At 34.8% G+C, this 14533-nt stretch overlaps 1 protein-coding gene across 1 annotated transcript in view; it reads left to right on the top strand.

The window, feature by feature from the left end:
- Positions 1–4763: 4763 nt before the first annotated feature.
- LOC150095249 (protein FAM135A) overlaps positions 4764–14533 on the top strand; it is a 455287-nt gene continuing 445517 nt past the window's right edge. The window contains exon 1 of the mRNA XM_090409881.1: positions 4764–5089. The gene's annotated coding sequence lies outside the window, so the exon portion shown is untranslated. The remainder of the gene's footprint in view (positions 5090–14533) is intronic.

Below are 14533 nucleotides of genomic sequence, written 5' to 3' on the forward strand. Positions count from 1 at the left end.
ATCAGTGGCGGATCAAGCACTTGAAGGGCCCCAAGCGCAACTTCGTTTTGAGGCTCTCTTGTTCTAAATACTAAGTAACGCTATTAAATTAATTTATTACTTTAAAAAAATGCTGTTCAATTAATCGTTTCTTTAAACATAATTGTATATTTTTAGCCTTTTGCAGCCGCAAATATGATCATCATAACTCATTACTGTTTCTTTTGGCGTTTAAAATAAAATGCAAAATATAATATTAATTATTTATTAATAAAAAAAGAATAGGGAAAATTACATTTTGTATCTTATTTATTGCAGAACATTTATATACAATTTACAATTACTGAAATTTTTGTTTAATTCTTAAAATTGTTAAAATTTACACTAAAAAATATTAAACAGCGTTGGAACATTAGAATAGAACTAGTATGTACATGCATTAGAATTGTAAATATAAAAAAAATGAATTGGAACTTCTCTCGCTTTATGTTTAGCGAATTTATCAATAATATATTCATAACTTAATAACTGAACTACATGGTTTTCTATGAACATTATTAACAAATTAGTTACATCCAACTGATTTAACGAATGTCTTAAATAATTTTTAACACGTTTCAAAACCAAAAATGAGCTCTAATCACTCGCGTTACAAATAAGTATTGTCAAAAAATTTTTATAATTGTTTCTACAGTTGGAAATGGAGACTTTACACCCCCAATTAATAACTTGTACATGTCAACAGGATCGGTGATATTTTGTCCTTTTATGAATGCAACGAAATGAAGAGTTTCATCTGTAAAATATTTAATGTCAATATCTTTATGATATTTTGCAGTAATTCTGTCCACACATTCATTAAATTCAGTCATTTTAAAATCGAAAAATAATAAATCCTTTAGTACATCAGTGTAACTGGTGGTTATCCTAGATATTGCAGAAATGTGGCGTTTGCACACCATAGCGCTTGACCGCACGAAGAAAGACTTGTTTTGGAATCAGTCAGCAACTAAAGGAAATTTTTCTTAGGCTTTTTTCGACCGGTTCCCGAGTTAGTTGAGTTCTGGCACAGGAAAGCAAGTTTTTTTTTTCTCCTGGAAACTCGGGTTTTTCGTTGCATAAAGTCAAGAAAATCGACCGTAGAACCCACATTATTTCGGACATTAAATATCTTGAGTTAGGGTTAGGGACCACAAGATGGCGGCACTTGTTGAGCCGTCTCTCTTGACTGCGTGCCGCTTAATTAGTGATAGCTTTGGGCCAGCTATCTCTGATTGGGTACCAGTGGAGATATAACTGCCCACTCAGTCTCGAAGAGTTAGATAAGTAAAAAAAAACCGCCTCGTCTAATCCCTATACGGGAATAAAAGGCGTTAGTCGATTTTTTTTTAAATAAAATGTGTCTCATTATGAGTAGTTTCTTCAAATTGCAATTTTCTTTTTTTAAACCTGTCCACCTTGCAGTTTCGGTTTTCTGTTAAAAAATAGGCATCGTTCTCAAATTCGTCGAATTCATTCCTGACATTCATGATAAATTCGGAATGTGATTTCAAAAGATTTGTCCCTAACAATAAATTGTACTACATGTCTTGTAACGATTTGCTGATACTATTTATTCGTTGTAACAACTTCTCCCATAAAACTGTTAGTAAAGCGGTTTCGTATTCATTAAAATATAGTGACAGTTTCTTGGCCTCCAATTTACTCGTTGGTTTTTCATTGTCGGACATACTAATTTGAATTAGCGCTTCTTTAATGTTTTGTTAATTAGATTTTAATGGTGAAACTGCGTTCGCTCTTGATACCCATCTAGTGTCAGTTATTCTTTTTATATCTCGAGATTGAATGTGTGTCATACTGTTTATGAGTCCTGTATATTTCATTGCCGAGTGGACGACGAAAAATATACATATAAATTTTGAACAAAGTCAAAATAATGCAATGTGCCAGAACAGCACAATTTCCTATTAAATTTAGGTTATGGCTAGCGCATGGTACAAGGTTGCTGTATCAATATGATCTTTTATTCTAGCTTGCAATCCGCTGTATTTTCCAGTCATATTTGCCGCATTATCTTACGTTGAACCCCTACAGTTTTTTAATATCTATAGTTAACTCTCCCAACAAATTTAATACGATCCGTTCTAAGTATTCAGAATCGTGATTTTCGATTTTGAGGAATCCAAAAAAACCGTTCTTTTATATTTCCATTTTTATCAACATAATAAAAGTTAATTGATCTACATGAGTTATATCGGGAGTAGAGTCTACAATAATGGAGTAATGAATTGCTCCTTGAACTTCAGAAATTAAATATTTCTGAATTTCCCTGCCCATTAAATTTATAAATTAATCACATACAATGTGCGATAAATAATGCACTTTGCCTCTACCTGGATTATTGAATCTTTGCAAATGACTTTTCAAAAAACTATCGAATTCCGCAAGATACCCGATAAAACTGGTGAAATTTCCCGTTCGATTGGAATCTGTGCCTTCTCTGTGGCCGCAAAATGCTAATCCCAAACTGGCCAATAATTTCATAATGATACTCACTCGTTTTAAAACCTCTGCCCAATACTTTTGCTGTGAATCAATTTGCTTTTCCAAGTGCGTTTCGATTGCTCTTTGCTGTTTTGTTCTTCATTAGGAACATCTATTAGCACAAGGTTTTAATCCTTCAGACTGTTTTTTGATCTTCTTTTCCATTTCATTCGCTCTTCGGTTATTTCCAATTCCTCTTCAGAGTTATTTTGTTCTTCATCGGTAATATGTATAGCGCAAGTTGTTGATCTCTCTGTATGTATTTCGATTTCCTTTTCAGTTCGCTCAGCTAAAAATTTAGCTAGCGAATTTCATTTCTGAAGGCCTGTGTAGCTCAGTAGAATTTACGCTTGCGTCCTCTGCGCTTGGTCGCTTGAAGTTCGACTTAAGTTCAAGTCAAGTCGCCGACTGGAGGAACTTTTTCTAATCCGTTCTTCAACCGGTTCCCGAGTTAGTCGATCTCTGGCACGGGCAAGAGGGTTTTTCATCCCGTAAACTTAAGAATAATAGTACCCACATTATTTCAGACAGTAGCATCCTGTTAGGGTTAGGCACCAAGTTTGCCAGCCTTTTCATCGGCGGCTGCTATAATTACTGATAAGCATGTGCCAGCTATCTCTGATTGACTATCGGTGGAGATTGAACTGCCCACTCATTCAAAAAAGCTATATAGGATATAAAGGCCTTGCCTACTTATTACTATAAGGGAATACTTATACATATTACTATAAGGGAATAAAAGGAGTTAGCTGATTTATTTTATTTATTTATTTATTTATTTGCTGCAGCGCATATTTTTCCTTTCCTTTTAACTTTTTGCGTTTCTCAGATCTGCTCTGAAATTTTCTCAGCATGGCTAAATAAAATAAAAAATGCTAAGTAAATTAAAGTAAAAATAATAGTAAAATAAAAGTAATTGAATTTCGCCTTAAAATGATTTTAATATTCGATGGTATGATTCTAATAATTGACTAAAACTCAATGGATTTTTCTGTTTTGAGTGGGCCCTTGCTGTTGATTCTAATAATCAGGGATGACAATAAACAGTCCTCACTGTATATAACATAAACAATAATATAATACATGAATACTTACTTGATAACGTTTCTTTTACAAAAAAAAAAAGCGACACTAAAACACCAACCCGCACCAAACGCAAGCAGTTAAGAACGTTTTTATTCGTTCGCACAGTTTGCAATAGAAGATCAACTGCACTTATTTGACTAAATAGTAGGTACGTAAACGCACGAAGAATTTTAAATATTTTTTATTTCTTAAGATATTTTCTCACAGTCGAAAAGGAAATTTTATTGGTCAGTGATTAAGTAGTAAAAACATTTACTACGCCGTTTGTCGTTCGACTAACGGCAAATTGTCTAGATGAAGATGGTATCTGTGCCTGAGGTTCGCAAAATGTATCTCTTAGGAGGCCTAGACAATCGGAGGCTTACAAGCGCGCGCTTCTTGCGCCTGTGCAATGGTCTGCCACTGACCATAATGCATATACATAATGATGCTATAATGGCCTTCTTTCTGGTGCTGCATATATACTTCCAAAAAGAAGCCATTATGAATATGATACTAGGTGGTGCCGACTAGAAAACATTTCTAGTTTTTTTTTTTTTTTTTTTTTTAATTTCTCCTGCCAGTTGCTGACATGCTCCTTCTCTGGTGTAGCCAATAGGGATTTTCTCGCTCTCGCATTGCACTTTTACGTTGTTTTCAGAGATGTGTCCCTAAAATATCATCTCTCCTCCTGCTATTTATCAAGTTTTGAAATTCCATCAACATATTCTCTCAGTCGGCATTCCACAAACCCAATATTCTGTAATTTTATTTTAGGATATTGAAATGTAAGTTCGTTTCAAAATACACAAGATACTGCAACTTCAAGTAATAGCGAGTGAAAAAGACTGAAATCTCTCAGTCTTTTTCACCGAGTAGCCTAGATGATGGTTATTAAGAAAGAAAACCAAATAGTTTTCTATAACATGGTTCAACAGTATGTTGGATTCTTTTCATAATGTAGTGTATAGGATTATTCAGTTACAAACAATCAAATGTGTAATTTCCACTGTGTGACTTTGGTTCAACATTACTTTTTTATTTTTATTTTTTTGGAATCAGTAGAGGGCGTTCGTGAGTTGAAGCTAAATGATTGTTCAGAGGTCGTCTGATATACATTCGAGATGGTGAGTTGTCAGTGTCATTTAGGATATCGGTATGCTAACTGTGTTTGCATGGTTAGTTTTTTTGAGCCTTTACAGCAGTCAATAAAAATGCCATAGGCTGTTGAAATTAAATGCTTTAATTCTTCGTGCATACAATATCGTTTATGAATCTGGCAGGAATAAAAAGAAGAGAGAAACCGTTCCTTGTGTGTATATGCATTGGTATTAAGATCGATGCCGTTTTCTGGATCTATAAGTCATTCCTGAACTTTACATTGATATTGAAAATATTCAGTAGATCTTTACCAAAGTATGAATGGAAGAGATCCGCAGTTTGCCTTTGGTATTTCTATATCAACATATTTGGTGTGTCAGCTACGATCAAGCGTGTATAAGTACGTATGGTATTGATATAGCATGTAATTTAATTATGATTCAAAATGTGACCGATATTGTAGTGCTAGTTTAGTCTGTATCACATACCCTGTGATTAATAGGTAGTATCTTCGCTTGCATGGAGCTCATATTGTGTTTGAGTAATTTTAAATCCTACACGTTCAGTGAGACGACGCTCTTAAACTTTCAGTTCCTCGCACAACGAACCGATTTCGATGTACACTAAAACGCAGCTTCATGGAGTATTTAGTAGGACTCCAAGTATAGGATCACCAAGCAAAAAGATAAAAAAAAAAACAAACAAACCATGTTACTGCTTAAGTACCAATACACCAATTTTTATTAGAATAGATACTAGATATAATTATGCACATATCCTTATTTCTTTGGGGGAGATGATCATTCTCCCCTCCCCTCTTGCCCAAATGTTAAGAAGTTCAATATCCATTTGTTTAAAAAGTTTGACCAAAAAAAAAAAAAAACGGTATATAAAAACAAGATGATTCTTTATTGATAATCTTACCCATAACATTGTTGCAGATATTTTATTAGTACCATTGGTGGGCTAAGAATCAGATAATCCAAGCTGACCCTTAATCTGATTTATTTCCAAGCCACTTCATGCCTTCATTAAAGCAACTGAGTTCACACCAGGCATCGAAAATCTGCTGCTACCTAAAGACAATTACAAACATCTCTGTTCACAGTGGCACAGCCTATTAGCAGAGATAGTAACCATTCTTCAAATAAATCTGTGTAAAATTTAAATCTTTTATAATACCTGTTCTGCAGTGTCTGTACGAGCTCAAATACTTATCTGAAATCTACCTATTCCAAAATAATTAGCCATCAAACTGTTCTCATTGTTGAATTGGATTTTAATGGTATTGTTAAGAAAATAACTATTTATTAACTTAAAAGCTAATACTTTGCTGGTATTATATCCAGCATCAGAGCACACAAACAAGGTTTGTTACAAATGCGAGACAACCACAATCCGGTGTAACAGTGGGGCCAGTATAAGTAATTGCAGCGCATGCAACACAAGACGGAAGTCCTAATTAGGCACCATCTAAGTTATTAAAAAAAAAAAAAACAGTAGTCCAAAGTTTTGAAAAAATAGTAATCCAAATAGTAGGTTTTTGAAAATTTTGAAAAATAGTAGTCCAAAGTTTTGAAAAAAAAAAAAAATTGGTTTGGTCTTAGGATGACTGTCTCTCAAATCTTTGGTAGATTTATACAGCCATACTTGTTAAGGTTAAAGCTAGCTATCAACACAGCCACTCTCAAACCTAGTCTCTGGCTATGCTATGTTGATAATGTGTTTGCTATTTGGCCACATGGCCCAGACACATTGAATACATTTTTAGTGCATCTAAATAGCCAGCACCTTAAAATCCACTTTACAATGGAACTAGAAGCCAATGACTGCCTGCCCTTCCTGGACACACTGCACTGATCACATGTCTTCCAGAAGGTTCCTTATCATTCTCAGTTTATAGAAAACTGACACATACAGGGAGATATTTACACAAACAATCACACTATCACCTTTCTCAACAATATGGTATCTTAAAAACATTAACCCCATAGAGCTAGAGCAATCTGTTCCATTGACATTGCTCTCTCTGCTGAACTTTCTCACCTGCATCACACCTTCCTGACCAATGGCTATAATCCCCATAAGATAGATAAAATATTAAATGCTACCCAGAAATCCTCCCCCATCCCGTACATTAAAGGCACATCTGAAAAGATATCTAAGGTGCTTAACAAACACTAACTGCGCACTGTGTGAAATTGGCAACTCTCATCTGTTCACCTAAGGATAGATTCACTCCTTTATCATATCCAAGAGTCTATGAAGTGCCCTGTTCATGTCATCGATCCTACTATGGACAGACAGGAAGAACTGTGGACATCCGCCTCAGTGAACACAAAAAATATATCTGGCACTTTCGCTATGGCAAGTTGGGTCTGGCAGACCATGCTTTGGAGAGATACCCCTGCACACAAGATCAATTGGAAAAAAACAAAAGCACTGCACAGAAGCTTCTACAAGTCGGAGAGGTTGTTCCTGGAATCAACAGAAGCCTTAAAACATACTCCTAACCTTAACAAGTATGGCTGTATAAATCTACCAAAGATTTGGGAGACAGTCATCCTAAGACCAAATTAATATTTATTTTATTTTATTTTATTTTATTTTTTCAAAACTTTGGACTACTGTTTTTTTTTAATATTTATTTATTTATTTATTTATTAATAACTTAGATAGTACCTAATTAGGACTTTAGTCTTGTGTTGCATGCTGCAATTACTTATACCAGCCTCACTTTGTGGGGCTGGTATAAGTAATTGTGGTTGTCTCGCTATTGTAACTACTTTGTTTGTGTGCTCTGAAGATTCTGGATATAATAGCAGCGAAATATTAGCTTTTAAGTTAATAAATAGTTATTTTTTTAACAATCTGTGTTTGCATCAACCGTTAAAATCCAATTCAACATCCTCATTCTTATATCAGTCTCCCTAAACCAGGTTTACAACCAATTTCTTCACTACCTGACTATCATCACCCAATTGGTGATTACCAATAGATGCTGCTAGCCTTTCTTATTTTGACAAAAACCCTAGAAGGATAATGAAAAAATTGCATTTGTTTCTGACATTTTCAGGACATTTAATCTAGCTTTTCTCTTATGAGAGAGAGAGGGAGCCTGGTCTTTGATAGCTAATGTGGCAGCTAAGTTTTGATAAGTCCTGAATATCTGTATGTTATACTGTTTAGTGATAGATGTACTTATCACACCACTACTCTCCCAGCAGTATGGTGTTATCAAAACTAACAGAGCTAGAAGCCATCTGCTTAGACCACACAAACCTCTCTGCTGAAATCAGTCACATTCGCGATGCTTCTTTTAGCCAGTGGTTTCCCCCTTTAACAAAATCAACAGAGCACACTCTTCCCATCCTCCAAATCCCCCACCACCACCACCAAAAAAAAAAAAAAAATTCAGAACATAAAAAATCCATTGCCATCCAGAACATACCTCATAAAAATTGCATCCATTCTTAAAAGGTATAACATACAGACCTCCTTGAGGCCTTACCAAAGATTAGCTACCCTTATCCACTCACCAAGAGATCCCTTCTTTTGCAACAGCATTCTTTGCAAGAGCAAAGAATACTGTTGCAAACTGACACATTTTGGTTAAATGGAAATATTTATCTAGAAGAAGACAAATTAAGTCTGTCATGCACTATCGCCATTTGGTGATGGAGGGGGCAGACCATGCCATGGATCACTAGATCCAATTGGGAGGGAGGGAGATCTCCCTCTTATACAAAAACAGATTTAAATCAGAGAAACTATTTCTGGAATCTGTCACAGCACTATAACATTCTCCAAACTTAAACAGATTTTGCTTCAAGTTTCAAAAATGGTCACCCAAGTTTTTAGCAATGCAACAGACTACAGTCTATCCCAGGTAGGACTGTAGTAAATGTTAAAGATACCAAGCTATTTTAAACCTGGTTTTTCTCCATTTCCCAAGTAAGCAAACAGACAAATAAGTCAAGTTTGCACCTGCACGTAATGCAAGTCTAGCTGACCCTGCGGGTAGTGCAAGACCAAGATAACTCATGGTAAAAGTAGAATAAGCTCTGATCACTAATCTTAATATTTACCCATAATACAAAGCACATCTCCTCCAGGAGATGTATGATGCTTTAAGGTGTTTTAACCTTATTAAATAAAAATCTCTGGAGGAGATATAAATGTAGAAAGTATTTTACCTTGGGTATAATAAATGTTAAAGATACCAAACCTGGTTTTACTCCATTTCCCAAGTAAGCAAACAGACAAATAAGTCAAGCTTGCGCCTGCACGTAATGCAAGTCTAGCTGACCCTGCAGGTAGTGCAAGACCAAGATAACTCATGGTAAAAGTAGAATAAGCTCTGATCACTAATCTTAATATTTACCCATAATACAAAGGATACATTTGGAAAAAACAAAATGAATTTATGCAGCTACTAAAAAAGAATTACTTGCAGCTACTAAAAAAGAATTACTTGAAACAGCATGTGAAGGGAACCAAGGAGCTTGAGACTGCTGAATCTGGTGATAGAATCAGCAGGGAGAGGTGAATGCCATCATCCTTCTCCCCTGTACTCATCACCTTGCATTGGGAGAAAAGTTATGTCGTGCAGTCTTGAGCTGAGTGGTGGCTAAACATCTGGAATTTTCGGTTAAGGATCATGTTTGGTATCATAGCACTATTGATGACAAAGGGATCATCTAGTGATCAGCTTGGATTAACAGCGGATCACTAGATGATCCCTTTGTCATCAATAATTGGCATGCATAAGAAATGGTCAAAAGACATTTGAGAGAAGAATCATCAGATTACATACCAAGCATCAGAAGGATAAATCAGGCAGCAATTAAATAGATAAGCACAGCATCACTCATTTAAAAGAATTACTAAAATTGCCGATTTTTGTCTGCTCGGTTAGCCTAGTGGTACTAACAAGAAGTCGCATCTAAGTAACATATGGACCCTGCATAGGAAGCGGGAATAACATGTAGTGAAAGAAGACTAAAATTGCTGATTTTTAAGTTACTTAGTTTTATTTTCCATCATTTTTTGCAATTTAAAAATGGACACTTCACTACCTCATATTCAGTTATGTAATTGTGTCATCTACATTCTGTAAGAAACGGAATATGTAAAAAATACTTTAAATTGTACAACATTTGTGTCGTAGACATCTGAATAACACAGCGAAAGTTTTGTGTTTTCACCATTTGGAAGGGAAATGTAACATGCACACAATTTTTTCTCTGTTGATGTTTTTTATTACATATTTCTTGATTATATTTCTTTGTATGCATTAATTTTTTCTTTAAAGATAACCTCTGACTTGTGAAAGAAGATCTTAATCAGGATAAGTCATACAGCCCTATTTGATTTCAAAATTCACATGGCTTTTTAATTTTTGCCTTGATTTCATAATGAATTGTCTGATATTGTACTGTAATAATAATAATAACAAAAAGCACTTGTTTCTTTACTGAAAATATATTTTGCTTTTCATTGGAATGTTTTAAAACATGCCTAAAATTGTGATTGTTACTGTAATTATTTATATAAGTAACTTACATTAGAGCCTCCATAGCTCAGTCAGTATAGACAAAGTCCTTTGGTTGGAAAGACCTGGGTTTGATTCCTGTCAGTGATGTGAGGAACCTTTATTAGTCTCTTTTGATGAAAGGTGAGTTAGCCCTTTCATATGGAGGTGGGGGGGGTCACCCAGAAACTCGTTCACGGGGCCAGTTTGCCACCCATAACAGGCAAACTGGCCCCACGAACACACACTTCTACAGACATAGGACGCCTCCATGAATAAGGAATAACCAACCTGTTCCGTAGGATTTCGGTTCCGAATGCTTTTTATTGGGTAGGTCTATGCATGAGCATAAATTAGGATAGGATAAGAACTTGCATTAACAAGATAATTATTTATATAATTAACTTTAACAAGTTAATATATTAACTTTTTCAGAATAATTGCTGTTCTGCAAATTTATCTAATTTTTAGGTGATGAGTAGCTTTTTTTTTATGCTTATTATACAGATAAATCAGCCTTCAGGACACACAATTTACAGACAAAAAAAATACTAGTGTTGGTGGTGGACAGTATATGGCATTGGTGTAGATGATTGTGATGGATGTAAGTGGTGGAGACAGAGTTGTAGAGGAGGTACCCTCCCTTGGTGAGTCTTTGGTCTCCTTGGAGGTGTAACAAAATAATAATTATAAAAATGAGAACAAATTTTTTTTTTTTTTTTTAAGAGTGGAACAAATTAAAATTTTTGCAAAACAGGAATATTTTCTCTTCATGTCTGAAAAAATAGAATCTTCATGTCTGAAAAAACTCATTAGAAAAAATAGAATCTGCTTGTACCTCCTCGTTTTTAAAGTTTCAGCACTTGCATTGCTTAAGATTTACATGTTCATTCTATTCACAACTTAGGTATTGACTTTCATTTATCAGTTATTGAAAAATGGACATAATATTTCAAAATGTTTTGTCTTTTGTATGTGTGTGTGCCTGCATATATGAGTGTTGTTTTGCAGGAATACCACATGATGAATCTTAGCTTTCTAAAAGATAAAATTTCACTCTTCCAAACAGTTCAAAATAGCTTACAAGTTTTGTATGTGTAGTTGGGAAGGAGGGGGAGTCAGAATAAGATGTGGAGTAGGCCATGTTTAGAATTATACCCAAAGCAACTAAGCTGTGTGGCTAGTATGTTATGCTGCTACCACCTGTTGATTTCCATGTTTGCTAGGTTGGCTGCTGTACAAAAGGAAAAAAAAAAATCCTCTTATCTATATATGAAACTAGCTAATTTTCCCCTGTAGTTAAGGTCCTTGTAAAGGTTCCTAGCATCCAAGATAACATTGTAACAAATTTGAAGAAATGCCAACCCCAGATCTACTATTAAGTCTAGATGCGTGGTAGTAGTTGATATTCATTGCCCAGTGAAACACTACACCTTGCTTATGGGGAATCTGAAGTGACTCTTGCCTTGTTTTACTTCTGCTTTAGGAACCAAATGAGTGATACCTCTCCTTCAAGAGCATTCCAAATATATACTATAGAGATTTAGAACCTCCCTATCCCATCTTTGAGGATACAGCTGTAAAGCAGTTATGTAGGCTGGTGATCAGATAATGTATGAGACTGAACTAGATGGTAATGTATTAAGTAGACTTCCTGCTCAGCTATCACATAATATCACTTCCATATCATACCTGGATGCAGACTATATAATGGTATATGAGGGGTCACTGATGAAGCCACATTATAGCTTAAAGACTGGATGCTCTCTAAATGGACATGTCTGTCTTCTCACACTTATGTTCTCCTTGCTGTTGTTGTGTCCCAATTTATGATTATTATTCCAATTAGAGAAATTCTGCTTATCTATATTCAACTATTATCTATGCACGAGATATCACCCAAAAATACAAATATTTAAGTTATTTCTCCCCTTAGTGTCCCTAATATTTGTATTATGCTGCGCCTTTTGGGACATTTAGTTTGAGATATTAAATGCAAAAACAAGGAGCAATTACTAAAATATGTCTGAATGTGAAACAATATTGCAGTCGTGACACTTTATCTCATTTCTTAACACATTAATTTCCCGCGTGATTAGGTTCGTACGTTTTTCAAGTGGTGCATTGGGCAGCAATTTCAGACAACTGTTTTATCAATGAACAAAGGTTTATTAAACTCATTGGCATGGTACAATTCAATTTCTAATATAATTCAATTCAATACTAAGAAAATATTTACAAAATGACATTAGCTAATCACAACTATTTGGCTAAGATCCTATATGGGTATTACGATCATGCCGCCATAACAAATTCAACACATAAAATCATATGTACAATCCCAGATCTAATTAACACCTTAGTTAACCCTATATTAGTCAGAATATATGCTGTAGCACATGGACATATGTAATCAATTCACTCTGTTTTACTATCTAAAACTATGTAGATTAAATTATCCCTTCACTGTACTAACACATAACTTTGACATTTAAAACTTTCCTATATGTTACAATACACATGCATAATTCTCAGGACACATGAATTACTTAGCTAATATTAATATTAGCTAGCATACTATCATTATAATCAGTCATGTACTAAAGTCCTAGTATAATTTTCCTTAGTCTCTTCAACAGTTCAGTAATAGAATAATGATAACAATTACAGACGATTTTCAGTTAACACGAAATTTTTACAGTACCTTTTTGTCTTGAGTTTTCTATATTGGCCTCTACCTTTTTCCGATTGTACTATCCTGGTATGATCTCTCTTATAATCTGTTACTCCTAAGTTCCTTTGGCATTAAACTGTGCTTATGCGATCCTTACTTTTCATAGTTGAATTAATAACACACTTTAGAATCATCTATACCATGGCTGTGAAACTCGCCACATGGACATTGATTTCTTTACAGATTTCCATTTCTCGTAGTTGTCACTGGATGTTGAAACACTTAGACAATACCTTTGGCTAAATGGCATTCCTCGTTTCTTACCATAGGAAATATGGAATCGAAATCCGGCTCACTTTTGTTTCCTTGTTGTGACGACGGAGATTAACTCCAATCCCGCCACTCAGGAAAACCACGTGAAACCCATATGAAGGAACTCATGAAGAAACTATCCGGGGGAAAAAAGCCCTCTTGTTCTAACCCTTTTATACCTTGACTCCTAACGGCGCCTTCTTTAATTTCTTTTCTCCGCCCCTTACTTGATTCGACTTCACCGACAAATTATGGTGGCGTTTTTCTGCCAAACATCCTTTGGTTGACGAGCCCGTGACGATGTCTCAAATCCGGGAATTGACCCTGAGTGATAGTCTGTTGTTTTTCTTTTGCTAGCCTCTAATTTAACCCCCCTTCCAAAATTTTTCTATGAATTTACTTAATATATCTCTAGCCTCTCACATACAATTTCTTATGACTAATCCTTTTCTGTTTTACTCAGCTAATTTTTTTTTTTTTTTTTTTATATATCATATCACAACACTAATATATTCCTTCTTTTATTAGTTAGTTCAACAAATACCTTTTTTTTGTTGTATATTTTACTTGGATGCAAGAATATTTTTCTTTCTTTTAAATAATTCATCTATTAGCTTTTATACAGCGGTTTAATTTTATTTTCTCTTCATGTTACACCATGATAGCTGGGAATTCTACATTCTTAAGGTATCAGGGTCTAACAAAGGTCCCCCCTTTAAACAAAAAAAAAAAATTTTGTAAAAAAATTCTTTTTTGAAGTGCTCCTCCTCTCATATACGGTTCTTTCTGGGGATGAACTTTCCATTCTCTCTAGGCCTTAGGGCATATCTAGATTGGACAAACTTTTTTCTTCTGTCACTAGCTGTGCTTCCTTCTCTTATCTCTGTCAAACTTAACATGTATCTTATGTTACTCTGTGCCTTATCCTTCTGATTACATTTGACTACACTGCTATCTTGTAATGTATTGGACCTAATTCCATTTTCATTTGAATTATTCATAAATCTTGCACAATCTGTGAGTATGTGTGCAGCCTTCATAGTAAGAGGTAAATCCCAAACTAATAACTCACTTATTGCCCTTCTAAGCTTGAATATAAAAGATAAGAAGTCGGCATAAATAAACTGCTGCTTAGATTGTACATTTATTTTGCATCTCCTGTTCATGTTCCACCTTGAGTATTTAAAGTAACCTCTAGATCTTTCAAATCTCTCAATTAAGTTCACAGCGATTGTTCCCTGACTACTTTTGCTAGCCTCTAATTTAATCCCCCTTCCAAAATTTTTCTATGAATTTACTTAATATTTTAATCTCTAGCCTCTCAC

The sequence above is a fragment of the Typopeltis vanoorti genome, chromosome 20 (assembly GCF_054136105.1).
Source record: "Typopeltis vanoorti isolate ZY-2024b chromosome 20, IOZ_Tvanoo_1.0, whole genome shotgun sequence".
Classification (NCBI taxonomy): Eukaryota; Metazoa; Arthropoda; class Arachnida; order Uropygi; family Thelyphonidae; genus Typopeltis; species Typopeltis vanoorti.